The sequence below is a fragment of the Mastacembelus armatus genome, chromosome 24, assembly GCF_900324485.2.
Source record: "Mastacembelus armatus chromosome 24, fMasArm1.2, whole genome shotgun sequence".
NCBI classification, from domain to species: domain Eukaryota; kingdom Metazoa; phylum Chordata; class Actinopteri; order Synbranchiformes; family Mastacembelidae; genus Mastacembelus; species Mastacembelus armatus.
In genome coordinates this window covers 16,992,662-17,020,614 of record NC_046656.1, presented here as the reverse complement: position 1 = coordinate 17,020,614, position 27,953 = coordinate 16,992,662, and the positions used below count along the sequence as shown (strand labels likewise).

The window sequence follows — 27,953 nt, the reverse complement described above, 5'->3', positions numbered from 1 at the left end:
GGAACTAAAGGGTGGCAGCTTCTTCTCCAAAAACAAGGTTTCATAACAAACAGACTCAGATCATGTTGACTATGTCAGAGACCATAAACAATGAGTACTGATCATATATTTTTGTGATGGTTGACCATACTAAGCTTTGCCTGTGCAGTCAAAACTTGACCTAATGTTATTCCTATGTGCCACAGATCTAACTATGTCCAAAAACATCAACAGATTACACTGCAGCCGGGGCTGACATGCTCTTTCATTATTGTGACAGCTTTTTACTAACTTGATGTCCAAAACAAACACACCAATTTGCAGTTATTTGCACATTTTGCTAGCACAAAATTTTCCCACACTTTCTGTCCACCTGTTGCACATTATGAAAAAATGCTTAACTGTATTTTAGCACACAAGAAATGACTTCTAAATACAAATGTCACTTTAGCATAATCCACCAATACTATTCAGTATTGATAATGAGTATATAATGTACAGTATATAATGATATCACATCATACATAAATGACCAAATACAAATTTGTGCTTAACTGACTGGAGTTTCTTATGAGTTCATTTTGTGCAGCTTTAAACCACAGAGCAACGTCAACAGCAATGTCCTCTTTCAGTGCCAAAGACTGATTCATTTCTGTGTACTCTGTAAACTGATGTTACATGCGATCTGTTGCAGATGTCAAAAGTGGCTCTACCATCTGCCCAATGAATGAGAGGGGGAGCCTATGCCAAGGAGCTTAACAAAAGAGCTAGATAAAGACAGCAAATCAAGCTCAGATTGTGTGGTGAAGGCGTTTCCTTTTGTGATGTGAGAATATGAGCATAAATTTGAAAGATTATTGTTAATTAGTTAAACTCTGCACACTGTTGTCTCTCAGCAGAGGTCAGAGAAAATGCACCACAGGGGTCCCACTGCCTTTCTCTTGGCATTTTTGGGCATCTAAGATTATCAAATTCTGGCTCACATCAGGAAAAACTTCAAACACGATCACAGTGACGCTTGACGCTTGAAGCCAAAGGCCAAGATGAAGTCATAAAGATGCAATCTTAAATTTCAGTTTTGTGGATTTCTAATTTACTTTATAAATATCACAGAACAGAAGCAGGTGTTCTAATGAGCTCCATGACATAACAGTAGAATATGGCTGTTGCTTTATATAATTCACCAATGTAGAATAGATAAATATGGAAGAATCACAGGTTTGACATCATGGATCCTATGTGTAATTAACTGCATTCCAAAAATGTCTTTCAAGCATTAAAAATGAGCTGACAGTGGAGTTTTAGCCTGACCACACATCATAGATTATCTGAGTTAATCATGCGTATGGCCCTATTGTGATTTTACAGGCTTTCTCAGCACAAAAGCATCAGATTAAGTGACGGTGGATATGGGAACATCTTGTTTGATGTGCATAACCTAAAGAATTGTTAAAAGTTTCTTTTTTCTTTATCAGCAAGCTGCAGAACTTGCTCTTGATCATTCCTTACTCATCATTTTCTCAAGGTTGAGGCAGAATGTTAATGACTACTTGGACTGGATCATTTTAAGGCATATAAAGCAAGCAGCACCAGAAGTAGTGATGCTGTTTATGACTTCTTTGTGCAAAAGCTTAAGCTTTTAAAATGAGTATGATGAACATTTAAATTTTCTGTTATTTTTATGCTTTTTCATCTAGAACAGGCTTATAGCACAGTTGTGCAAATCTTTGATATTTCCAGCTCAGTGTTGCACCACTAGGTGGGACTATTTGATAACATAGCCTACTGGTCTATTTCATAAACTGTCCATTTCACAATCCAGTACAGACTGTGTTTTGTTTTCTCGTGAAAAAAAAAAAACCCAAATATTTTCTTAGCACGGTTACTTATGCTGCACAAGTTTGTGTAAGCAGCACTGCAAGAGTAAATTTGTTAGGATAAAGACTGTATTCTGTGCTGTTTGCTGGAAATTCAAAAAGGCTTTGAGTAAGAAAGCATTTTCTAGTTATATTTAGACAATCATAATTTGTGCTGTTCCTACACTATTAATATCAGTGATTGTTATTAGGTAAAAAAGTATAGTCTTTCCCACTATACAATGAAATATCTTCCCATTTTAATTGCTTTGATTAATCTCTTAAAATGAATATGTATGCTGTATTGTGAGGAGGCTGCATTCAATATTCCACCTGCATTTAACAAGAATGACTTGTTCACATTTCTGACTGCTATTTCTCCATTTTGTTGAAGCTAGGTTTTTTTCTAGAAGTTTAGCTAATCTAGATTATTGTGTATTGTATTGGGGTTGACAAAATAATAATAGAACATCTAACAACATATACTATAATCAGTCACCTGATCAGTAGTTTCCGTTCACTTTGATTTGCTGACAGTCTGCACACATAAATTAATTACTGGAATGACATTTAGGATGTACAGTTGTCTATTGGTCTGAGACACTATAGACAACATATGGGACATTAACTCTAAGTACCACTATTTTTCAGGAAAACAGTGGCATGTACCTTAAGACACTCTTGGCCCTCATATTCTTTAATTGTAGCATTGGCAGCATATTTAATGACTCCCACAACTCAAGAATTCAAAGTATTACAGATCCACCATAACTGTTTAACGTTTGGCAAGAGAGTTTTGTGGGTTGAAAACCTTTGTCTGTATCTAAACATTTACCTGCACAGAAGAAATGTAGAAAACAGGAGAAGAAAATGACCCATCAAATGACTTTTTCCATGCATCGAGGCATCTGGATTTGGTCTTTGTGAGTCGGCTTAGTGTGTCCATGTCCTTACTATCTGTTTATATTAGTTACTGCTAATATGGCTTTTTCATGAAGAGAAGGAGCACTCATCCATCACTTGTATCTCTACTCCGTCAGAATACCAATAGGTTGCATGTTACATTAGGCCTTAAATCAATATGATCCTTTCCAAATCTGGATTTACTCCCTGTCTCAGATAGTCTCAATTTTAGAAGCTCTGCTGCACTGTAGAACAGAGAAGATGCTGGTGAAGGAGAGAGGACGTGAGGGGAATGTGAGGGCAGTCCCACGTGTTCTGCTGGCTGGTGGAATTTGCAGTTCTAGTTTGGAGAGAAGATTGTCTTGAGACAGAAAGTATGACAAAGTTTTGTGCTGTAATTTGCTTGGATCTTTATCAGAAGTGGATGTACGTGCTGCTTTGTTTAACTTTCTCTATGGAGTATGTCATTTAAACACCTGCACATGGCCTGAGAAACGTGTCTGATCTTAGTGACGTCATTAGGGTCCCAACAAGACCAGGAAACAACTCCCTCCCTGTTGATTTGAGGAGTGATGTCGTCGCAGGAAGAGCCTGAGGTTGGCTGAGGCTTTATGGAGCTTGACGTTTTATTACCAAAAGCACCAGACGTATGACCACATGCACCAGTCAACATGAGGACACAGAGCAGGAATACTGAGAGCAAAAGAACATGGCAACACATTTGTGACTCATTATAAACCCCCTGAGAAGGAAAAGGAGTGTGAGGCAAAGGCATAAAGACAGAGAAATGCAGACAGTAACCCAGAGGGGAAGAGGCACAGCATGAGTGTGCATGCTGATGGGGATATGAGGACGTGGAGCTACAGAGCTGCAGAATCCTGAATCCAGCAGATGGAGACTCCGTGTCCTTGTTTTGCGGTGATCTGTGGGAGCAACATGCAGCTCGCGCCGCTGCCTTGCACTGCTGCAGTGGAGGAGTAAATGCGGAGCCCAACAGTGCTCCAGGTGATCCACAGCAGCCCAGCCTGGCAGACTGCTCCCTCCTCAGCCTTCCCTCTCCTCCTCCTCCACCTCCTCCTCCTCCTCCTTTTCCTTCTCCTCCTCCACCTCCTCTTCCTCCTCCTCCTCTTCCTCATCTCTCAGTGTTCCATTCCTCTGAGGGCTTTGAAAAAAATAACAAGAAAGGAACAGAAAAACAGAGGAGAAATCCTGCTTTCCCCCTCCATTCTTAGATGTGAAACACCTCTGCATGACTGTCCGCCACTTCCCAGTCACCGTGTGAAGACGCTCTGCATATGTGCTCCAATGTCTCCGGAATATAGACTCGCTGCAAGGTAAGAAGACTCAGAATCATCCAGAAAAATCTAATCTAATGTATGCTTATTTTGTTTAATCTCAAGATACGATCTGTGGAACTGTAGCAGCCGTGTGTGTGCGTATTAATTTAACAGGTAGATGAGAAGTTGCCACACGGATTAGGTAATTGGTATTCTTCGCAATGGATAGGAATTGAAAAAAGTGCCCAGAGATAAATCTCTCTCAGGTATGACAAATACATCTTTCTTCAGTTTTGGAGGAGAAGCACCTCTTCTCCCTCTCAATCGCAGCGACGTGTGCAGGTGTGTGTGTGTTCATACTGTATGTATGTGTGTAACAGAATTCAGCAGGGTGGGAGGGAATGCTCTTCAACCAGGCTCCTCGATGGGCAACAAGGGGATTTTCATCATGACAATGTGGCCAAACAGCTTTCCATCGATCTTTCTTGGCTACAGACGTCGGCAGAATTTCTGGCTTAAAAATGTCTTGACTGTCTCCTTCACTAGTACTGATAGTTAATCATTATGTAATCATTTTTCTCAATTCATGGTGGCTGTTAGAGAGGGAAAATCCTTTTGCTGTCAGTTGCTATGTGTGTCTTCATGCCTTGTTTCTCATAGACAGGGGAGATAAAGATAAGAACAGTAAATGAATGGGGAAAAGAGGATGGGTGGTGGGGGGGGGGCAGGGTTGTAGGAGAACTTACTCCATCACTCTGTAATTTGGGAAACCTGCTGTCCAACAGCTGAACAATACGATCCATTTTAAATCCCTCAATCTTACCATCACATGCTGGCTTTGACACCACAAAGCCTGTATCTGTAAGTGAACTAAAGAGGGTTCATCACTTTCACTTTCCACGCACACACACACACACACACACACACACGCATGTACGCACGCGCACACACACTCCCTTCCTAATGCCATAAAAAGAGATGACTAGCTGGTGCTGCAGCGATACCCAAATCCTGCATTCTGCCGTTTGACAGGGCTTCAGGGCTTTTCTTGCATGTACGTGTGCGTTTAGCTCCTGTATTCATTTACCCAGGAAAGCACAAATGGTTAGTTATACCCTACAAAAATAATAATAATAAATTAATAAATAATTTGCTGAAAAATCATGCACATTTATGCTTGTTGATGTGTGCATACAGATCAGAGAGCACGCTAGCTCCTTTTTTAACCATACAGTGATATGCAAGAGCGGACTAACATACTCTGGCAGCATTGATCTTCCTGTTTTGACACATGCAGATGCACAGAAACTGAACATAGAGCACTTGTCCTTGCAACAAGCTTCTTCTCAATACAGGTGCACCTTTCATATATGTAGAGGTTCACTAAGACAGCAATGTGGACTGGTTGGGCTGATTACATATACAGGAAGGAGTCTGGTTTAGGTGATGATTTGTCAGTCAGAAGAGGATGTAAGAGGAACACTGTCTCAGCTCTTTGTAGCTCCTAGGTGGCTTTTCATTGCTCTGATTCTGAATCTCAGATACACTAGCTACCTGAAACCCTTCATTTGTCCAGTTCCCTCTAAAAAGCCTAAAGTTACCAACAAGAATATAAAGCCTCACCATTATACCTACAGCCTGCAGCGTTTATTAAAAAGAAAGAAACTTATAATAATGTATTTTTTTAGGACAATGCTGGCTGTTGATGGTGTCCTTTGTTTTTACTACAGAGACTTAGAGGTCAGGATGGAATAATTAACCAGCCATTAACTGTTGAACTCTTTCATTGCTGGATATGATACAGTACAGGAAAATAACCTAAATATTAAACTTAAAGTGATATTACACAATAGTTTTTTATATAGCTTTCTTGTTGTCCTATCAGTGGTGTTAAACAGCTACTGCTGTGTTGTTTCTTACTTGAACTGCTTGAATTTCTGATGGTGGCAATTTTTCTTCATCTGTATCCACAGAAACTGGTCTTTCCATCATTAATCCTTAGTCCACTGCAAATAAAAAAAGATTTTATCTTGATTTTAATACTTGAAATAAATCAACATCAGATTTCTCATTTTTAGAGATTACATTTTTAGAGGATTCGGTTTCTTTTATAGCAGCTTACCTGTTTAGATCTCATATTGTTATAACTTCACATATTTTTTGTTGTGTTACCACTCTGCCTTTTGCGAGTAGCATCTTGGTATGTTTTCTCACTTCTTGTCAATGTCTACAATACAAACAGAAGAATTAACAGGCAGCCCATTATCTTAAAACTGTTTTGGCTCATTGCATTTGACTTGCACATCATACCAATAGCAGGCACTCTAAAATAAATATATTTTTAATTGTCTTAATCGCTGATGCTATATATAACAGTTCAAGACAAAGTGAAAACAGAAAACACTCATAGTTTGTGTTTAAAAACAGTATATCGAGGCAGTCTTTACTAATATGCCTATATAAACCAGTATACATAATGTAGTGTAATGCTAATGTTGCACATTTGTCTGACACATTCCTGTCTAGATATATTAACAGCTAGCAATGCACATTTGCATAACTTCACTGCAAATCTCACAGTGCAATGCCAATACACTCAGCACACACATACTTACCTTTACAGATCTATAAATAAATATATGTTTTAACTGGGGCTGCAACTACTAATTGTTTTTATAATTAAGTGATTTTGAGAATTGTATCTTCTGACCTACAGTCAAATATCCAACAATTTTCCACATTTTGTTTATTATTATATGCAAATGAGAAGCTAGAACCTGAGAATATTTGAAAATGTTCAAAACCTTCAAAGGTGCCAAATCAGACTTCATATTGTTACTCAGATATCCATTTATTCTGTTATAATTTTATCTACATCCTTTTTATTTTCCTGCTGCAGTGACCCAAGAGCCCTGATGGGTCTTAAAACTTTCAACTTGGCTCTGTTATCTTTTATGTGTCCTGGGCACCTGTTTTTTAGCATCATGACTAAATGAAGAGAAGCTGGATGGAAATAACCAGAATCCTTGTTACTAGTTTTAATCCCTCTGAGTGGTGCCCAGTACAATACCATGTTAGGTAGCAAGAGAAGCTGTGTGGGTGTATGAGTGAGTGGAAGAGTGAATATGAGTTTGAATGTAGTGAGCATTCAGAGGAGTGAGCTGGATATTGGCAGCTGAGAGTACAATTGATATAAATTATTGTTTTGTCATGAGAACATGTACAGACATTCTTTTGGCCACTCTAGAACCAAGTTGATAACTGTGACGTGCATACAATGCTGGAGACACAGTATAAAACATAGACATGGTTTGTGTTATCATGCCTATTGCTAGCAAAAAAGGTGAATGCTGTGCACATCCAAACCCCTGCTGGTTACAGGTGCAGGATAAAAATAGCAACAGAGAGAACAAATTGACAAGGGTGATATTTTGTATAACGAGGTTTACAGTAAAGGTAGGTAAAGCTGTCATTTTCACTGTTAACGTCATAGTAAATACAAGCTCACCCATTGTTACTAAATATAAGTTTGTACCAAGGTCTTCTTTGCTCTACACCACATCTTGTAGTGAATGACCTAAAGAGGGAGCCACTTTAGCCCAATCTCAAGCTTTTGGCTCTGTGGGTTTTTGAGGCTGCGTCAAGAGCAAATTCTTAAAAACTGAGTTTATCTGATTCGAATCCCTTGCTTTTAGGTATTTTTATGTGTCATCAATACTTTGGATCTGACTGAGGTATGGTTTCCACTTTCCCTGTAAGCTGTCAGTTGCTGTACAAAATACAGAAAGTAAAATAGTAAATGCAAGGTGTCTGCAGGAAAATCGATGACAAGCAAGGATGAGACCGTGTGCTTTAGTGTGTAAATCATACAATCTGTATTGATCAGCCTGGGGAAAGAATCACTTGTCAAAGTCCAGTAAGCGAGTTGGAAGGTATTAACTACTAAGCACAAGGAAACCCCTCATCCAGGTGTATGTGTGTTGGTTTTTGTCATGTGAAAAAGCTGTTGGGGTTAATAATGGCATCAACTGCCTGGTGTGTGGTGTGGTTTGGCTTCCTTAATGAGGACTGGATTCATCCTTGTTCTCTGACAGTACAATGAGCGGGATATGCTGCTCTCCAGCCTGTTTCCATGGAGATACTCAGGAGCTGTAGCGTTCCCACCCCCCACCACCACTGCACCCTCCCCCTTTGCTGTACATTCCTGTGGGGATCTAGGCCAGTGTGTGTGTGTGTGTGTGTGTGTGTGTGCATGTAGATATAACGCGTATGGTGCCATTGATGAATATGCTTATGCTATTGTGGTAGTATTAAGCTCTACGACAGTGAACATGTGTGTGTGGCTGCAGCTCAGTCTCTCCAGTACAGTGTGTTAGTGTGAGTGTCTCTCCTGGTGTGTCATGCTAGTAGTATCTGCTAATCTTCAAGCTCTGCTGTAGCAAATGTGCAAGTATAGCTGGGTTTACGTATGCCATAGTGTGTTATGGAGGGTGAATCATCAGCCGTGCGTGATACTCTGAATGGTCATTGACAGCGAGTGTGTGTGTGTGCATGGTGTGTACGTGAGATAGTGAGTCAGAGTGACAGAGCCAGAGAGAAGAGTGAGACGAGGAGAACAAGAGTGTGTGAGAGGTTAGAAAGAGAGATGAACACAAGATAAAACATTATGTTCTAATAAATGCAGAAATGGTTAATTGTTAAGTTAAACTGTGAACTGTCTCAGGAAAACAATCCTGCTGTATTCCCTAAGCCACATGTGTGCAGCTTTATGTCTGTAGTTACTATATATGTATCCCCTTTGGGCTGTAAAGCCAAAAACAGACTCCTGTGGTTCTTGCTTACAAGGTGACAAAAGTGACAAGCGATTCCTGGCCAGACAAAGAGGCCACCACAGGGACAGAACGTGTCGAAAATAGCTCTAAAAAGGATCTTTCTGTCCTGGCAGAATGATGCAGTGCAGACCTGAACAGAGAGCCCCAGCTGTATGGAAGTCAGGGCAATCCCTGTAACAGGTTTTCTGATCCTGAAGGCCTGCCCTGTCAATATGCACCCTTCCTCTGTCTGAAGAGTAGATCCCCACTTTGATTCACTGACCATATCTGGTAGTTTTTTGTGCTACTTCTGGTTTTGTCAGAACAGCTGGGCCCTCAGTAAATCCTCTGATGAACCTTTTTAACCTTTTTAAAACTTAATTAATCACAAGATAGAGTGCAATTGCAACTAAATTGTGTAAATCATTTTCTCAAAAATACAAATGACAAATGCTCATCACAGTTTCCTAGAGTCTAAGCTGACACACGTAAAGTGTCTGCTTTGTCCAAACAGCTGCTAAAACCCAAATATACTGAGCATAAAACAGAAGATCAAGAAATCCTCAAATATTCACACAGAGGGGTTAGAGTCTTAGGATGTCTGCCTAATAAAATTAATCAAATAAAATTGTTGCTCATTACTGTCAACTAATTGATTAATTGTTACAGCTCTACGTGTTAGCAAACAGCTGCTTATTTACACAGCCAGGCATTCATTTGAGTTTGATGTTTCTGGCTTAAAGCCAAGCCTATTAGTCACTCTTTCTAGCTCTGTTTTTGGTCTCTACCAACTCCTGAGGAAAACATCTAGCTCTCTTGCAAAATGCTCCACAAAATTCATTTATCATTAGATTTATCAGCTGTTTGGTGTTCAGCAATTGGGGTACAGTGGGTTTTATGTTGTTTTTTTTTTTTTTGTTGAAAACAGCGCAACTTGTCACACTGTGTTCACATTGTCACCTCATACACTGTGTTCACATTGTCACCTCATACACTGTTTATATGAATTTTGCTTAGTGTTTAGATAATACTTCAGTATTCTTGAAATCTTGCCTACAATACACACATCCTCCAACAAAAAATACTAGATATAAAGAACCAGATACTGTATGCCTCTGATTTGGAACAGATCAGAAATAACTTTATCAACCTATGTAGTTTTAATAAGTATGCTCTCATGCGCGAAATTGATTTTAGTGTGTGTGTGTGTGTGTGTGTTCTCCCTAACAACATCTATAGGGAACACATCCATAACTGATAACAGGATATGCTGTGTACAGGGTCAGCCTGCAGAGAAGCCGGGCGGTAGCAGTCATCTAACTCTACTGAAGAGCACTTACAGGATCAGTGCAAGTCAGGAAAGGAGAAAAGCTTTGTGTATGTGTGTAGACACAAAGGTTACCATTGCACATGGGCTTGGTCCTTTGTCTGTGCCATGGTACCTGTTGTGTGTTAATAGCCAGAATGTTCTGATTCACGGAGGGTGCTGAAGCCTGCCAGGTGGTACATGTCCACATGGACATTTCAGTGTGCTAATACTAATGTGTTAAACCAGCATCTAATCAGGCTGGGGGGGTAGCCTGAGTCCCATGGACAGGATAAAACAGCAACAGGGCATGGCAAGGTGTGCTACTTAGCTGGTTTACTCAGTTGCAGGCTCACATGTTCCCTGTTATGCTCTGTTTCTGTGTCATAAGTGTAAATGTGAGCACCCCTGAGCAGCTATAGAGGTGTGTCTTCAAATAAGTGATTTGTAGGTGCTGAGTCTGAACACCTGTAATTTTAAGGTGTTTCATCATAAGAAAAACAACAGGTTTGACATTTGCTTTCAAACAAATAACTGTAATTTCTTGTCCAAATGTCACTTTAGTAAAGCAAGAAGACCTTGGAGTTTGCTCTCGTACAATGACAGTAATAACAGTTCTACAGTTTAGCCTTGCCATGCATAAACACTGTTTCCAATTTTTTTTTTTTTTTTTTATATTGGACTTCAAACAAAAATGGACTTTCCACTCAACTATTCTTCCAACTTTCAAATCACTTTAGCAATCAAAAGGCATTGCCTACTTGGAAACAGTCAAAATAAGAGGTTTTGCCTTCAGACTCACAGGCTGCTGGCATGCTGCACCCTCAACCTGGACTGAACACCAAAACCTTGGCTCATCAGCACAGGTTTAAAAAGTGTGGCCTGTGCTCTTATGTGTCACGGCACACAGAAATGAGAACAGTCTGGCTCCCTGCTGGTGGTGACACTTTAATTCAAAACTAATTATGGAAATTTCTCGAGGTTGTCTTACTTTCCTTAGAGGAAGTGACAAGTGTTGACATATGCCTTTCAGTGGTTAGGATCATACTGCAGAAGAATCTTTATGCATATCATCACTGACTGCTGCTTATAAATTACAAATCACAGTGACAGGAGAGACTGTCAGCAATAACTGTGATTCATGCATTCTTTTACTTTCATCATAACAAGAGTTAAGTTTTAAACTCAAATGTCACTACAGCTTTAATATTTGAGTGCCAGATCTCTTTTTTGTAAAAGAGACTTCATAGATTTGAGGTCTTTTTCTCTAAGGAAAGAAAGCTACCACCAGAGGGCAACTCTACTGTTTTCCTTCTCAAATGTTACAAAAACAGATTTAGTTATGGGGAGTATTTGTCTTCAGGGCTTTTAAATTGACCACTTAACAGACCAGGCATGTGTGGGCATTGTGTCATGCTGAGTGCTGAGAAGAAGGAGACAAGTAAAAGCACCTCCTCTCCTCTCCATTAAAACCAAAAATCAAAGGTCTCTGCTCTCCTGAATCAAAACATTATGGGTGTATTGATGCAGAATACAATAACCCACAATCCCATTCAGGATTCTCAAATATAACATACTGAGTCAGGAAGTGTCACACACCAGCAGTCAGTTTGAAAGCATCTAGTTTCATTACCTCCTAGAAATGTTTTTGGTCTTCTTTGCTTGTTCTCCTTCTCCGGCCTCCTTCTTGGTAGAAGAAAATCAATGGTTTAATATTGTTAACATGATTAAAAATTAGGGCACCACCCTGCAATGATTTATACACGGATACACTGATTTGACCCACTGTTTTCAGTGCTGATGCATATACAGTCATGAAGTAACTGATCCACATTAACTTTTTTGTTGGTTGTTTTTAGCACCACGGTACGATAAAAGGTGATAAAAAAACATCTGAACTAGGTATACAGCTTTTAGATTTGGAAAACAATCTTTTCCTGTAAGTGCTTCTAGTAAAGAAGTTAATACTTAGAAACACAAATAATGCGTAGTATTTGAGGTGCATACACATTTTGATGTCAGGTACTCTTGTCGTTTCATTTATTTATATATATTTTTTGTGGCCAACTTTCCAGGCAGGTATTTATTTGTTTTAAAGGGGGAATGAAAACAAATGAGCAGATGGTTCCTAATAAAATCTTGTCTGGATCTGTTGTATGAGCTGCTTTTGAATTTAGTTTACATGAAAAAAGCAACCAGCTCTGTGAAATTGAATTGCATGCTTTTACTGAAAATCACATTACCAAAGAGTTTGTGTCTTGTACATGTGAAAATCATTTAGATGGATGTCTAAGTACCCTGGAAGAGTCTGATTTGATTTTAGTACTGTCATATTTCCCTCTGGACCTATTCTTTATTCAGGCAGTTATCCCTGTACAACAACAGCAAGTCTATCACCCAAGGCACTCTGATACAGGACAAAAGCTTGCTATTATGATTGCAGATGGGCATAATGAGAAATATGCTAGGTGAAATACCCAGTTTGCACTTGTGTAATCTCCCTTAGCAGCATCTTTATTAAAATATTCTGTCACTGCAGTGTGCTCTTGGTGTCTTCAGAAGCGAAGGCTTCTATTGAATGTCAAACCGCTTGGAGAAATGGCACTTGAGTGTGAAAGCCATACTGCTATTTGTGTGCAGAAAAACACAGCTGGACATCAAAATGGTCACAATCTAAGAACATTATGAAGAAAAATTATGTGCAGAATATAAATGCTTATATCTGGATGTACAGACAATGAATGACACACAATATCTATAGCTTTGCGTACAATACATTATTTAGCATGACTGATTCAATGATCACACAATACTGAGATCTCTGGCCTTTGCAATTCAGTGTGTTTTGGAACAGGAACCCACTCTGACCAGTTTTTCCAGGGTAGTTGCAGTTACAACCAGGGCCCCATAGAGGTCATTAGCCACTGAAGCAGTGCTGTGTTCATCTACATTGCATATAAGTTATAACATTGACTCTACCTCGTGCCACTGTGTAGCTAGTCACCAACACATATGCCATCTCACAGACAACCTTTGCTCATGCCACAATCTTCTGCCTCATCCTTCCCTCTCTACATGTGCACCCTATGCTCTCACTCACCGCTCCCTGAGCTCAGCTAAGTGTTGCTTTGAAATTAATATATGGGAGGCCCTCTCTGCCTGATGATGTAATAAATGTGGTGGTTTGCTGTTGCCTAGAAACAGTGAGACAGTAGAGAAAACACTTCACCAGGTCTGTGTCACCCTCTGGACTCTTTCAGGCTCACTGCTGTTTAGGAACCAGTATGTCAAAAAAAAAAAAAAAAAAAAAGAGAACTTATTTTCTTTTTTCTTCTTTGTGCTTCTCTCATATCATTTTCTTGAACGCACCATTGGTACATAATAGTGCTCGGAGGATGCTAAATCTCCACTAGCAAACTCTCTAACCCATCAGACACAGCGACTTCAATATTCCGCTCGCTCTCCCACAGACCTATACTCACAGCTAAAAAGGGAACTCCAGTAGCCTGCTGAGATGCAGGTCACTATGTTTGTCTCAGTGTTTGTGCCTGTATGTGTGAGCGCACTAGGGAGGGGGTGGTGACTAAGTCTCTTCTTCTGTAACAGTGCTGCATTAAGTGTATCTCTATTCTGTTTTTAGCTCAACAGGGCCAAATTCAATCCACTGGTTGCTATAGCAATGAAATCTTCAACACTAAAACTTTTTGTCTCTTTAAGCTGCATGAATCTGATCTGATAACTATCACATTTGAAGTGAGCTGAGATTTTGACGTGAAAATAAAAAAATATGAATGAATTTAAACAAATAAAAATGAACAACTATATCATATATGTGTACCTACAGGTTAAAGCACATAAAAGGCGTCACAAAAACAAAATGAACATACTATGGTGCTAAATAAACTGTCTAGGGTGTACCCCTGCCTTTCACCCAAAGAGAGCTGGTAAATTACAATTTTCCAATGTTTGATTCAATTATTTGGGAAAATAATTATCAGACTGATGAATGTTAACGAAAGTTATAGGTACCTGAAGTGCTAGTTCGGACCATTGTGACAGGTCTGAACTACAAGGACACGTTTAACATCATAGCGTCTGTATTGTAAAAAGCCTTGAAAGGAAAATACCTCCAGAGCAAAACCGGCAAAGGACAGCCATCTTCTCTGTTGGATGAGTAACGATATGCCAGCATTTCACCACCATCTGCTGCTCTGGTGCCAGTGCTCTCCGAGAGACTGACTGTGACCTTGGGGGGGAGGCTGGCCTGGCTGGTCCTGTCTGCATGACATGGACTCTTGCTGCCAGCTGTCCATTAGTTTTGGAGAAGCTCTGTGTGATGAGTCAGTGATGCTTCGCCTATGCTGTATCTACTGTAGGGTTAAATGCTAGATTGGTTATCATCATGCATTTTCGTTCTTCACCATGAAAACATTTCAAATAGTTTCTGTTTCATTAGGCAATGTGTGGCACAGAGAACAGGAGAGTGAGGAGGTTAGCTGTGACAATGAAAAGGCATGGCTAATGGCCCGGTCCTCAGAGCCTCTAGAAAACATTTGAAAAATCTTGAGCCATTTTCAATCTGACAGCAGAAAAGTGACATTTTTGACACTGTCATTTAAGGGGGGTACTGTGCAGAAATGGTGTCATGAGTCAGTGAATGTCACATCCAATGATGACATGTGCTTTGTTTTTGAGCAAACAACTTGGTTTGTGTGTGTGTGTGTGCAAGTGAGTTCTCGCATTCATCTGGGAGTATCTGTGATTTACAGTCTGTATATATGTGTGTGTAGCTGTATGTTTTGATTTATTTACCACCAGGGTTAAAAGTCTCACATGACACTGCCTGAAGGTATATTTTAAACTGTGGAAGCAGGCAGTTCAGGTTATCTGACACATAGCTGCACTGACAATCAAGGTCCCCACAAACAGTTAGGTGTCATCCTTTTCCCTTCTCATCTCCTCTTTTTTCTGCTTGTTGTACTGTCTAATAAAGCAGAAATTCCTTAATAAAAACTATAGATGTCACCTTAGCAAACAGCTCAATTATGTGTGTGTAATATCAGTGTCCACTGCTGCTGTGTCTGAGCTTCCATAATGTCTATTTTTCTCTTTTTGAGGGGAGAGGAAGGCTGCGCAGCTGACAGTTGAGGTCACTGCATTTGTTTTCATCTGAGTTGGTGTGATGACAGGCTTGTACTTTCAAAATCTTGAAGTCAAAGCCTGTAGTAGTGAGAGCAAAAAGACACACACACCATCATTGCCTTGTACTTTGAGGTAGAGGCAATCAAAACCAAAATGTTATATTCAAAAAAGATGCTGTTTGATGTTGGAGGGGAAAAAAAACAAAGCTTAGCTCTTCTGATAAATCCTTATATCGTGAATGAAAAATGACTGTCCAAAGTTCAAGGCAGTTTAAGAAATAATGGAAAATATGTGAGGTGTGTCTGAGCATAAATGTGTGCGTCACCCTTTATGGCGCATTTAGCATGTTCTTATGGCTCATTAATGTGCCAGACGGCTCAGTGAACACCACAGCAGCATGTGGTTTAATTATCAGAAGGAGCAGGATAATCTGTCAAGATGACTGATTTATAAGTGTGCTCCTTCTATTGGATATATTTGGTATTTGCAAGCTGTAAATTTTACAGTTAATGTATTGCTCTAACATACTTTGAGCTTAGAGCATTTATCTCTTTCACTCTTCTCGTAATTTATGGGTGCTCCATTCTGCTCTTAGGATAAGTGCAAAGTTGTAAGTCAGCCCTACCTTGCTTGTCTGCTACTGACATATCTGGTGTTGCCTGGCAACCACTTTGCATTTTTGTGAAGGATACCCTTATATCAGTACTTTTTTTTTTGTTTTTTTTTTAAAAAGGCACGGTGTAGGCTAAGTTCCCTGAACTCCAGCTGTGGGTGTTTGAAAAATGAATAGATTATGTTTCTCACTAAAAACCAGGAATACCAGTCCTATTCTTAAAACAACATCTGAAGAATCCAAAAAGGCTGCAAACGTGTTTCTCATCAGCTGCAAAGGAAAGCAGATTATGCAAAGTTAGAATTATAGATAAAACTTTTTGGTACACATCAGTAAGCTAAAACACCTTGAATGAGGTCTGAGAATAAAAACTGTACCATGAAATCAATGCTGTGTAACTGCAAGCCCATCTGCTGTCTAGGTTTCTATTGTTCATTTTTAAAGACTCTTGGAAGTAGTTAAAACAGCAGTCATGTTTTCATTTTCTCAAAAATAGGCAGAAAGCACTTTAACAAAAATGCACTTTCTTAAATGTAGTCATATCTATATATTGTAGCTGTTACAAAATAACTTATGTTGCTTTTCTCTGGTATTACATTAAATTCCTTGAATTGACTCCCTCTCCTGCCATTAAATTTTATATAAAAAATTATAGTGTCTTGATTGTTTTACATAACACCTAACAAAGATTTTATTAAGTGTCCATTGGATTTATATCTTTGAAGAATTATGGTAGACAGATATGTAGAAAGCAGGACATTTTACAGGATTTTGGATAACATATGACCGCCATATTAATAACTCCATAATTTGTCATATGGGGAGTTTGCAAGACGTCTCCATCACAGCCAAAATGACATGGTAATGGATTCAGAACAGCAGCTGATCAGCCTGTAACTGTAATTATCTCCACATCCTGCTTTTACTTTCATTAGCAGCCTGTCTCCATAGTGTGCTAACTGTGAGACAGCCAAATGAGAACAAATTAATAAGACTCTGGAACTGTACCAATCCTTGTGGAGGAAAACGTCCAGATTATTGTGGAAAGGCACAACAACAATTCAAATAGTGGAAAACGAGTGCAACTGTGCCATGTAGCTTTTTTCTGGAGGAGAACACTGAAAGACAAGAGAGAAATCCTTTACTCTGAGGTTTTTGGTAGAATCTCACCCTGTATGTTCCTGGATCTAGTTACAGACATGAGAAGAGAAATGCCAGCTAATATTGATTGCTTAGTTTTATTTTGGGATTAGAATATAAAAACAGTATTGTGAACTATTATCTTGAAACAGACTGAAAACCACTGAAGTGTTGGCAACATCCCGCTCAGTTAGCAGCTTAATTAAAAAGGCTTGGAAGAAAAAAAAAAAAACTTGGACTAAAATCAAGTTGGTTTCAGAAACCCAAATTATCTGAACTGGTTTTTCTCTAAATAAAATGGAGAAGAATGTCATGTTGTTAGCCTTACTGCTCTATCTCTTTAAACTTAATCAACCTTCTTTTTTTCCTCTCTACATTATGCTTTTATTTCCAGAGTTCTTAATATAAATTGGTTGCCGTAAAGTCATTCATCCTTTCAGTAGAAGTGTATTCTTGTATGGGTAGGTTATATAATCTGTGTGTACTTGTACTTGTCGCTAGCTGTATGAGGACTAGGTCCCGTTTCACACCATGAGAGTGAGAGCATTTCAGACAGTCCTCAGTTTCTCACACACCTTCACAGGCCTTTCTGAGGTTTAAGACTTAGTTTTAGGATTAAGGTTTGAATTATATTTATACTATGGTATACTATACTGTGGTATAGGCATTTACATGGAATGAAAGAAGGTCAGGCACTAAGGAATGCACCGTGTTAATGCAAGTTCTCACAAGGACTGAAACAAAATTTAAGAGGACAAATGAGGAGAACATGAACGAAATCATACACATATACTTTTCTCTGAATGTGCGTATGTGCAATCTTAGAAGGCAGAGAGGGGATTTACCCAATTAAATGAGTTCTATGTTGCCTTATTACTTATGCACAGCGTGTTCAGCATCCTTGAGTAATTCTGATAAATCACTTTCCCTGCGGTAAAATCAATATGTGTGGCGCACAGAAGTCAGCCCAAAACAAACCCACATAATGCCTCAGATATGGAACCTGTGTTTTCTCCTAAAGCTTTTTATGCACAGTATCAATAATGCATAAGCAGTTACAGGTTGTTTGTTTATTTCTGTAATCAAGTTACTGCTAACCTCAGACTATGGCGTCAATTAATCATTAAACACAACATGACATTCTAGCTCATTCAGGTCAGCATGTGAGACTGTAGAGACAAGGTAACAAGAGGGGGATTTAAAGCAATTTTCAGTCATAATAAAACAAGAAAATACCATAGAACCGGAGAGACCTGAAAGCTGCACCATGTCAAAATACATCTTATAAAACTGCAGTAAAAATCAAAAGTGGGACAGCAAAAGAAAAGATGAATAAAAGCTGAAAAACGAGCTGTGAGACCTGCCAGTACATCTGCTGCTACACTTGTGACTGGGGTAGACTTTGTTTTTCATTTTTGTAAAACAAATATAATTACACAACCAAATCCAGGAGTAGTGTGTTGACCAGTAATTCTTTTTCAGATACATACTGTTAATCTACTTTGACAGATGAAAATAGTTCCAGTGGAAACTGTAAATTATGCTCAGGAACATGGGCACTGTTTTTGGATGAACAAATCTCAACACTTCAGCACATAATACACAAATTTCTGCACCACTACGAATATGTGGGAAAATATGCAACTTGTGATCCACAGTGACAGTTACCTCAGTTACAATTTTATTGAGACAGTGAGAAACATTAGGAATTAAGGTTACTTAGTTTTAACTGTACTATCAATTGCATATACTTGAATACATGACTTTGACTAAAAAAAAAAAGGGACATCAGTTGGCCTTTAACATATTTGTGGTACTTTATATTTGGATTGCCTCTGGGCCTTCTGGACAAGGTCATTGATTCACTCTTATGGTGACTATACACTATGCAATAACAACAATTTCACAAATTCACTGCATGTTACACTTAGTGAGATTGGTCTAATAGAGTCTGTGTCAGGCTGTATGGCATTTTTATGCATTGCTGGCACTTCTAGGCATCGGGCAACCTCAACAGAGGAGGAGAGTGAGGATCTGGTCATGGCCCGGGAAAGAGGGTGTTGTGAAATGCCAATTCTGAGTTTGAAGTCAAAAAATGTTTTTGCAGTGGCATTATGCTAGTGCCCAAATTCTGCGTCAGGGTGTGTCATATTCTAATTGGTCAGTGTGGAAACATAGTTAAAAGTCACATTATGATATTTTGCGTCTAAATTTCTGCCACCATGTTTCTCTCATGGGTGTCATCTGTCATTTGCCCAAAAATCTCACAGTAAAATTTTTCCAGCCATTAAAAACTGGCAGGACACTGGTGAAGAGGACAACACATGTAAAAGGGGATAAGAATCAATTGATAAATTTATAGTCTGGATGCTTTATTGAAATGCAAAACATCAGTTGGTATGCCCTGTGTGTACTGAGATTTCTGTGCTTGGCTTCATGTGCTTTGATTAATGAAAATTATGCACATTTTTGCATATATTTACATGTTGTAAAAAAAAAAAAACAAAAAAAAAAAACCAACAACCCTACGGTAACGCCTTCATCCTTTAGCATCATTGTAAGGAGTTGCCCCCGTGACAATGTGTATGTTGGCAGAAATACTGCTATTGTATGCATAAATTAATAATCACATTTACATAAATTCATAAGATTAAAAATATGAAGTGCCTTCTGTTACTGGATAGGTGTTGTTTATGAAACAAAAAGGAAGAAGGGAGTAAAATCTGGAACATTAAACAGGAAAGTGCACATCTGTCTGCCAATAAAACTCTCAACTGTATCTGTCTTTTAAGGATCTGTGCTCATGTTGAGTCCACTCCATCACAGTGGATTCCATGGGATTCCCCAGCATCAGATTGTAGGATCTTAGCCACTGCACCACATTGTCATCACCTATAATGCAACATGAGATGTTTCCATCTCCAACCATCACTCCCTCATAACTCTTCACACCACCACCCACACAATAAGAAAATGTTTTTTTTTCCCAGTGTCTTGAATCACAGCCTTGAGAAGTTGACAGACAAAAAAAAAAAAGATCAAAAGGAGTGTGAAACCCTGTATAAAACCATATCTTTTTATTTGTCACACCTATTAAATTACTACTGCTTTTATTTCAGGCATAACTGGGAATAGTTTCATAACCAATAGATAATACTACAAAATAATTACAAACTTGGGGGGGGAAAAAAAAAAAAAAAAAAAAAAAAAAAAAAAAATCAATACTAGATGTGGCACTCCCTCCAGATTAATTTTTCTTTCCTTTTCATGCTACAGTATGTGCCGCATCACTTTGGACACACAGTACCTCATCCCAAACAGTTATGGGGAAAACCACACCCACACCCACACACACACACACACACACACACCCACGCACGCACACACACACACACACACACACACACCCACGCACGCACACACACAAAGTGAATTCTTAAAAAAAATTAATTAATTCAAATTTTGGTCCACTCTAAGGCTTTCATAAGAATACATAACACAATTGAGCAGAAAGACTATATACCCTCTTGATTAATTAGAAGTGACTGAATCTAATCAGCTGAGGAGCTCAAGACTTCCTTCCTGGTTGCAGAGTCCCTGGTGAACTGATTAAAAACTAGCACCATAGAAGAAAAGCAAGCAAAATCCTTTACTTTTGGGCAGCTTTCAGCAGTTTGGGGTCTTGTGGTAGCAAAAATGCCTTATGCATTGTAATAATTTTTAAACAAGTCTCATGTTACTGTAACTAATAACCTATTGCACCAGACCAACATAAACCTGACACACTGAGGGATGTGTGACCATACAGCATATACTTTACTGAAAATGTACATCCATTGCAAATCCAATCTGAAAAGTGACTACTAATATTCTTACAAATAGTCAGTGTTTCTCCTTAACATGCATTCTTTTTCAGTTTTTGCATGTCATGCATAATGGAGGCAGCATTTTAATCCACTTTGGATTGGATTTTTAATTAAATTGTTTTGATTAGAAAAAAAGTCCTGCTGGTTTTCCAACTACCCCTGGGTTTTTAGTATCTGACAGGCTGAACACACCTGATCCAGGTAATCAGCAGGTGGTAGGGCAGGGATATCTAGAAAACAAGTAGGACTGCAGCCCTGGTTGGTGACCCCTGATTTAAAGGTTAATTGTACAGCAAAGGTTAGAACCTCAAACATCAAAAATTTCATTAATGGTACAAGTGTCTTCAATGTAACCCATTTACCATGGTTCTGTGATATTTGCATTAGAACATCTTAAGCATGAATAGAGTTGTGTAAAATAAGGTGAAAATAGCCCCAAAACAGCTACTGCAGAAAGGGGTTAAATGCTGAAAATAGCTGCAGATTATGTCTGTCACTTCACTAATCAATTGACTAATCATTTCAGTTCTAATGCCTTTGTCTAAACACAGGAGAGGCATAAATTGTCAGTCATGAGCTGAAAGCAATTTACAGGAGAATAGGGTTTCAGACAAACCTTTAGGGTAGTTATTAAGGTGTCTGGAAGATTTTTATTAAAAGGTATAAGGTAAATTGATTCAGTATGACTCGTTTCCCACAGTTGTTTACACCTACGTGGCAGACATTAACAGATACTGTGCAATTGTCTAATGGAGTAAGCCTCTCAAGGGACTTCTCAGAGTTGTTAACAGCTGTCTGCTCCTTCATGTGGAATGGACAGAGCTTTAAAGATTTTAAGACAACTCACTGACAGTGATGCAGGTGCTGCTGTAATCAAAGGAAAAAAGTCCTGCGGGGATTTCCGGTATATCAGTATCTGTCTCTTGCCACTGACAAGTTGAGATTAGAGCCACAAAAAACATCAATTACATAACATGAAAGATACACACTAGGGTTCACAACTTGCAATTAATATTGAAGCTCTTGTGCACCCTCATTAACCCTCATTAATTACTAAACAGGATGTAATTAATCTGCAGTGAAATGTGAACAGAAACGGTTATGTTTAAGGAGATCTGGACCTAAATCAGAAAGCGTAGAGTTGGACTCCCCCCCCCCCCCCAAAGGTAGATTGTTGCTGGACTTTGGCTTCATGTTACACAACTGTCTATTAATGTCTACTATATTACAATTAAGGATGAAATTTAAATAATACATTAGAAATACACAGAAGACGATCCTCTGCATGAGCAATGACAGTACAAGAGTACTATTTTTTGTGAGAAAGGACACTATATCAAAAATCATTCATGTTGAACTTCACTGCTTTCAAGTTGGATTGGGACTGTATGTATTTTATATAGCATGTAATTTTTATTTACATGTCAGATAAAATAAATCAATCCCTGACTCTCACAGAGAATATTTCTTACCCAATCTATCTTGATGACAGTGTCATTAAATGAGATTCTTTACTGACATACTGTGCACAGTGACACAAAGGACTACAGAAAGTGACCTGCTTCCTCTGTTCAAAATAGAAGCAGAAATAAGTTTCTGGCTTGCTGAAGGGAGTACATATATTGTGATGTAATATTACCTTAAGGTTAATAATAGAGTGTCCTGTAAAATAAATATCTAAAGAAAAAGTGCATCTACTGAGCTCCTACTTTACTGCAGAATTTCACAGTAACATTGAAAGAATGAATTACCAAATCAATTAATATGCATATGCGTGAGAAAGCAAATTATAATAATACGGATAATTTAACACATTAAATAAATTATAGACAACATCAGAGAACAGTACATTTTTCCATTTTGCATTCTTGTCTAGGTGTTAAGAAATTTTGGCAATAAGGAAGGTGCTGTGCATATGTTTGTGTCTGACTTCAAGCACGTCACATTACTTGAAGGTCAAAGCACAGCATCAGTAATGAATCCTGGGACCTGGAAGCTGCAGATCTCCTTCAGCCACCTTTCTGACAGTCTGAACTGCCTCCACAGTGTGATGGAGCGATGTGGTGGCAAAGAACTACACCGCTTTGACTCACAAAGCAGATTGTGGAGATACCATAAGATGAGTGCGTCAGGTTACTTAAGTCTTAAAAGAAATTCAGATTCTGCTTCAATTGCCTGTCTTTTAAAGTCCTTATCTTGATTTCTAGAATATTGAGTCTGAAAAAAAGGTAACATAAGTTTGAAAATAGTAAATTAATAAAAAATGTGTTCAAAAAGTTGCAGAGGACTACAACTACAGTATTTTCCTGACTATAAGTCACTTTTAGTAAAAACAACCTTGTTGAACAGTTGCTTCGGTGCCTACATTGCATTTCTGATTAACAACTGCACCAACGTTGGGTGGTGGTGGTGGGGTGGGGTGGGGGGTACGACAGTGTGTCCCCCTCTCAGGTTGTGAGTGCTGACAGTCCAAACTTAATTTCAGCTGCACACTTTGTTACCTGCACTTTGAAATTTGCTGTATAGATCTTTCTTTTGGGCACCATTTTCACTTGTGTTACACAAGTTATAGTTTAGCAAGAGTGCCACCTAACCCTACTCCCCACTCCCCACCTAAATCACTACTATGGCACAGATCAGCTTACGTTTCAACAAATGTTGTGCTCAAAGGCATTCTTACACTCCACGTCCATTGCTTTTTCCACTACAATGCTTAGTGAACCAAATGTGCCGATTTAAGAATGTGGCATCTGTATAAAACTTTACTCAGCAATGCAACAAGGCAAAACTAAACACTTAGCGTCACACTTTTTGGTGCCACTAGGGAACTGGCAAAAGGTATTTTTGCAGTTTCATTTTGTCCCAAGCTCTTTCCATATGTGCTTGATGATCTCATATTATATCTGTGGTTACAGATTCATTTATTTATCACATAAAAATTAGCCCGGAGTCTTTAAAATTTTATAATAAGTAATCCCTAAGTGAGCACATTACCTGAAAAACTGTTAACAAAATAAGTAAGATTACATTTTGAGTCTAGCTTTAATTTGTCCTGTTAGCATTATAACCCTTTAATGCTTTTAAGGTAATCCGAACTGTTAGTTTTTTGTCATTTTGTTTTTCTTTACAGTCTTTCATCCCTGTGTCATTAGACAGGTGGTTGCCACAGCAACAATCCTTAATTTCCTATCTTTTGAGTGCGAGACAAATTGTGTGCCCTGGCCTGGACATCTCAACAGCACCCTGTGAGCTCAGTAAACTGTAACTCTTTATTGTGAATAATTTACACTAATAGGAGTAAAGCAATTTAACACAATTAAGCCTGACTACTAAATGTGAGTGCACACATCATACACTTGAATTTATGATACCTGTGAAATGCTACAAGCTTCACAAGTACACAATACCACAATAGAATATTTTTCTCTCAATGATTCATCCCCTCCGTGTGTGCTAGTTAAACCATGGGACACTATGAAGTAGAGTAACTAAATGCTGATGTTAAATTCTGCAAACAGGTTTTCCTTAAAGGGCTTTTTCATTTCAATCGGCTACTTCTCTAATGTTTACCTTAACATGTATACCTGGGCGGGGCAATCCAGCTGTTTAGCTTTTTTTTCTTTCTTTCTTTTTTTTTTTGACAGCGAACATTAAAGTTCAGCTTTTCACAGTAACCACTTTAAAATTTTGTGCAGTCTGTACAGATATTTGTGGTGTGCTAGTGGTGGTGGGGCCTGACTTCTATCCCACCCTTCATAGCTTTTCTGTTTCTCCCTCTCTCTGCTGCAGAAGGCTCAAGACAGATGGAGCGGTACATGACAAAACAGCCTAATTAAAAGAGTGGTGCACCTCTGAATTCCCACATGTGAAAACCTTCTCCAGAACCATGACAGAACATGTTGGCAGCAAGGAAAGAAAAAAATATTTTTCAATTTGCATCAACCATCTCCATCCTCAAAGTACTTGGCTTTTACTGCTGCAGTACATGGAAGCCTTGCAAAAGAGCATGTAACAAATAGGTCATTAAAATTTGAGCTTTCTATAGCACATCTCCTGCAGTCAACGCACAATAACAGCGAGACAACTCTAATGAGCTACTTGGCTGAATACATTTACAGACTGGAGAACATTCAGACGTGGATCAAGAAATGGCAAATTGTTCCAATGCACGCAGATATGCATAGTAGCTGCAGTCATACATGAGTGTGTGGTCTTCATTACTCTAAGACTGGAGAAAGCAGTGAATTAGTTTAATGAAAACAGTCTCTAAGGAGGTGTTTGAGAAGACATGCTTTTTTGTGTTTACTACATTACTACAGTGCTGTAATTATTACTTAATTACAGGTTCAAGCATAACACTGATAGTAACAATAATCTTATCTGTATCTCTTTGAAGATGATGGCTTTTTACATTATGTTTCCTCATACTAAAAAAATCAAGTAGGACAATACATTTGGGATGAGATTTTTTTATGAGCCTTCCTGTTTCTTTTTGTACTTTTTGCTCTTTCTGTGCAAGAAAGACATTTCACCACCTTTGATGTAATAACTGGAGATCAATATCGTGACATACAGTACTACATAACATTACCTGGAAAAAAAAGATTACAGTCTGACCAAGCACTATTAATCAATAAAAAGCCTGGGTGATATGACCAAAATATTACAATATTTTGTTTTTCACACAGATAAATATTGATAATTGTAACACACATAACACATTTACAGTAAGATCACTTGTGAGGATTAAGACATTCAAATTTGAATTTCAAGGAGTATATTCTGTTTAGGAATGAACTATACATATACATATACAAGATCTGTTGTCTGTAAACTATTTTTGTGTTAATAATTCTTAAGAAAAAAAAGAAATAATTTCCTTGTTTATTAGGCCCGTGTAAGGCTCTTCCTTGTCGCTAGACTACATGTCAGCATAATGTAAAGCTGATATTTCCCCCGTATTACACATAAAACTGAGGCAATACCAAATGTTTTTTCCTGTAACTGTATACCATGAGTCAACACTTGCATTAGCTTTCATTAGCTGTGTTGTGCTATTTCCCTGCTTCTTTTTGAGCTCTTTCCATGTTGGGTAATCACCAAAAGACTGACAGGTGGGAATGCTGCTGGGTTTGAACTAACATTACCACAAGAGGTTTTTTTGCAAGCATGGATGCTAATTCTGTAGCTGGGAGTGCAGATTTTGGTTTATGCTATACTGAGATGGTGGGATCAAAACATTTTTAACAATTTGTTGGCACAAGTCGCCTGCATATTTTGCAACTATTGTTCAGCTGTCTGTCAAGCTCTGGAAATCCTGACAGTTTCCAAATCACCTATGTCGTGTGATATCTCTTCAGCATAATGTAATAGACCTGTGCAGCTGTTTGAGTTTTCATGTCTCTGACATAAATTTAGCTTGACAGTTCATGGCAACAGAAACACCGGCAGAAGGCAGTCAGAAAAGCATAGTTTGATTTTGCTGCACTTGATTTACATCTTAGCTAATCAGTGTCTTTCGCCACAGCAAATCACATAATTCACCCAAAAGATCCTGAAAGCCATGAAAGTCTTATGCAGCCTGGAAAGGTTTAGGCATTTACAAAAAAACCCCCAAAAAAACGATGATTCAGAAATATATTATTTATTTATTATTATTAAATAAAAATATTATTTATATTTATAGATTATGATTATTTCTTGTATATTTGATGAAAGCTACTGAATTTTAAACTTCATAACCCATGTAGACTCCCACAATTCCCATGTTTCACAATAACTCTCACTAGCAATGCATGTAAGTGCGTTTTTGTGTATTTGGCTTGCTTTACCTGTAGATGATTTGTGTATTCAGCGACTGTAATGGGTGACAGAAGTACCACGGAGGTAGAAAACCAATAGATGTGAGCCACACAGTGGCTGTTTTTCTCAGGTTTGTAATTAAATTTGTATTGTTACAATTTTTGTTACAATATTTAAAACATGCTAATGTTACCTACAGTAGTCTACAACAATATGCTGGGGTAAACTTAGGGAAAGGCTGAAACATCATATGCAAGCAAGATGGTTAAAGTGCACCAGATGTGTCAATATTTAAACTCACACGGTCGATACAAAGTGAGATGTCTGCAATAGCTACACACTTCAAACTGTGCATATGAGCAGTTTCCATGGAGACGTGTCAACAGTTGCTTCAAGACCTGAACGAGGAGAGACAACGTGCCAAACATAAGCCACCTACACCTTTGAGTTTTTTTCCCATATTGTATCCTCGGCAGTGATGTAGTTTGCTCTGGTCAGCTCACATGGCTTCCTTAGCCTCTGATACTTGGTTACATGTACAGTGGAACTCATATACTCCAAGAAAAACATTGTGAGGGTATCTGACCTAAAATCATGAAGTCCTTGTGACGTATGTCAGTTGCAAGTGTTACTCTTCAGTGCAGTACAACAACCCTGAGGGAAGTGTATGTTTGAGCTCTATATGGGGCACTTTTCTTTTGTGTTAAATCAATGTAGTGTGGGAGGCTTTACCGGCTGTTGCATAGTGAGCAGTGATAGAGTGTAAGCTCTCTATTTGGCGTTGTCTTCTGTTGAAAGGCAAAGGGAAGAGACTGAGGCTGTGTCCAGTGTGTGTGGCATCACTACAGCACCAACCTGTGTCTGCCTGCTGAGGAGAGTGCAGCAGCAGTGGGAGGGAGTGGGTGGATATCAAAAGGTGAAATGCAGCTTCTGCTGCAAAGCTACATTGAATATGATCTTATCTTTGGTGCAACGTCTAACACACTTTCCCCTGACACCCTGTGTCAATGAGCCTAAACATTTCACCATTAAATAACTGTTTCCTTTCTGCTGTTTCTCCAGTACTGCTAGAGTGATAACACCTTTTTTGACAGTAAGATGCATAGGTTATTTCATGCCAGAACGTGCCGAGTCTGGTGTGCCAGGAGTATGTCCAGTGCACTTCGAGAGAAGTCTATTCCTGAAGTCAAAGGAAATTTGATTTTCTGTTTAAGACAATGCTGTATAGCAGCACTCATCAAGGGGCTTCAGCCATTAA

At 38.6% G+C, this 27,953-nt stretch overlaps 1 protein-coding gene across 1 annotated transcript in view; it reads left to right on the top strand.

The window, feature by feature from the left end:
• Window positions 1-27,953, top strand: part of LOC113137648 (disks large-associated protein 2-like) — a 73,229-nt gene that overhangs the window by 775 nt on the left and 44,501 nt on the right. The window lies entirely within an intron of this gene.